This window comes from Megalopta genalis, unplaced genomic scaffold, assembly GCF_051020955.1.
Source record: "Megalopta genalis isolate 19385.01 unplaced genomic scaffold, iyMegGena1_principal scaffold0406, whole genome shotgun sequence".
In the NCBI taxonomy this organism is placed as follows: domain Eukaryota; kingdom Metazoa; phylum Arthropoda; class Insecta; order Hymenoptera; family Halictidae; genus Megalopta; species Megalopta genalis.
Window position 1 is genome coordinate 55,001 of NW_027476475.1, and position 2,500 is coordinate 57,500.

A 2,500-nucleotide genomic window follows, 5' to 3' on the forward strand; every position below is an offset into this window, starting at 1 on the left:
CTTCCTCAGCCGTTCGAAGCATGCCCTGCATTCCTGAAACGGAGGACGCGAACAAGATCAGGTCATCCGCATACGCCAGTATATTGACCCTTTGCTCCCTGATAACATAGCCGACCTCCTCGGGTAACACCCCTATCACCCGGTCCATGACGATCGAGAATAGCAGGGACGACAAGGGATCGCCCTGCCGCACACCCCTCGCTACCCGGATCGGATCCGATGTCTCTCCACGGACCTGAAGCACGGTTCGGCTATTATGGTACGTCGCTGTTATGTACCTCACAAAGAGCTCCGGGAGTCCCAATCCCCTTAGTGCCGATGTTATGGCATGGTGACTAACGCTGTCAAACGCCTTGGCCACATCTAAGGACACAACGTGAAGCTGCTTTAAGCAGCTCCGTGCGTCACGAAGGGCAGTTGATAGTACAAGAACGTTCTCAGCACAGCCATCGTGTACTCCTCGTTGCCGCTCATCGATGAGACCGGCTTTTGCCAATCTCACCGCCAAGATTTTATGCAGCTGACGAACGACGACTGAAGCCACACTTATAGGACGGAACTCGGATGGTGTTGAGCTTCCGTCCTTCTTAGGGATAAATACCGTCCTGCTGATGAGGAGCTCAGATGGAAATGCCCCTACCGCAAGGATGACATTATAAAATAAGGTTCTTAGAACTACTGGCACACTCCTCCATTGCCTGCTCGAGATGTTATCGAGACCCGATGCCGAGGAGAGCGGGATCTCATTGGCCTGGATCTCATGGCCACGAACCGGCTCAGCGATCCAATGCAGGTCCTCCCTTTCCTGAACTGGATGAAGGTGTTCAATGGGGACAGAAGGACTGGTGAGCATAGGTGTCCAGTACTCCACCATCTCGCCAACGGTTGGTGTTTGAGCCTGCACCGGGCCATCCAGTACAAGCTTGGCCGCGCGAGACATGTCCTTCTTCCAGAGTTCCTGCATGGCCGCATACTCCCTTCTCCTCAGTCTCCACCTCGGCACGGGCCCGGCAGGTGCAGCTTTAGGTGGCCGGAGCAGTGGTGTTCTCCGCTCCTTTACTTTCGCAGAAGGCGTCGGAAAGACTCGTTGAAGCCATCGACAACAAGCACTCGGTGTTATTGGTTCTCGATTAAGAACCGTTCTCGCAAGACTTACGAGTTCCTCCGCTTCATGGGATTTCACCCTTTCGGCCGGATCAATCAGCTTACGGATAGCGTCAATATATTGGCACTGATGTTGCTGTGCCGACGCAGAGTGCTCCTGAACAGGAGTAGGCGAATCCGCCTGTCGATGACTTGTGTCATGATGTTGAGTGACACTGGAGGTTGAAGGTTGAGACTCAACGGCAGTTCCACGCTCGCGGCATACACCGATCTTCTGTGTAACAAGAGCTTTATACGTCAATTTCTTTCTGAGGCCCTTCAGTCGATCAAGACTGAATTTATTGTCGAAGACCATCAGCAGATGTTCGTTCATAAATTTGACGTTGCCCTGCACACTCGCAAGCGCCTCAGCCGCCGCCACCATCTCAGTCTCTTCCTGAGTCCACCTAACCTTCTTTACGGCCACCTGCACTCGTTGGTTGGCCTCGTCTGGATGAGCTCTCCTCACATGGACCCCCAACCCGATGGAAGTGGGAAAGGATCGCGAACAATGGGGACACGGATGTAGTGCCCCCCGCGACGCAGGATGTTGTGCGTCGTTACTGGACTTGTTGGGTTTATTTCTCGAGGTCGTCGGACAAACATTCCGATCCACTGTGGCCGCTGTCGTAGGGTCGGCGATCCGAGTGGCCCGAGGGCCCGCCGACAATGGGTCACTTGACCCATAATCTATCTTTTGATTCTTCGGGCCTACGACAATAGAGCCATGGGGGTGGCAACCCCATGACCCATAACATGCCTCCCTCAAAGTGACTAGAGCCGCCGCCACATTAGCGCGAAGGCAGGCCATTTGGGTGGGCTGCACCCTTACAGCGGCTCATTACTGCTAGGCAGCACGTCGTGTCGCACAGAATTTAGCCGCAATGCACTGAATGGACAGGTCCAAACAATGCATCACGTTACCGTCGGGAACCACGAGGAGGTACCTGTGCGACTAGGACGGGAGAGGCTAATGGACCTAACAAGAGGTCTATATTACGCATCACCGTCCCGCGGGAGGCCAAGGCACGGGACCGAGCTCGGATCCCAGCCACGAGAGCCGTTCACCTCGCCCAGGCCCGGCACGTCAGCCAGAGCCGCTTCCCGACCAAGCCCGACACGCCCCGCTCCTCAGAGCCAATCCTTATCCCGAAGTTACGGATCCAATTTGCCGACTTCCCTTACCTACATTAATCTATCGACTAGAGGCTCTTTACCTTGGAGACCTGCTGCGGATATGGGTACGAACCGGCGCGACACCTCCACGTGGCCCTCTCCTGGATTTTCAAGGTCCGAGGGGATGATCCGGACACCGCCGCAACTGCGGTGCTCTTCGCGTTCCAAACCCTATCTCCCT

The 2,500-nt window shown here is 55.3% G+C and overlaps 1 pseudogene; it reads right to left on the reverse strand.

Annotated features, from left to right (window-relative positions):
* Positions 1–2,500, reverse strand: part of LOC143263249 (large subunit ribosomal RNA) — a 7,671-nt pseudogene that overhangs the window by 2,874 nt on the left and 2,297 nt on the right.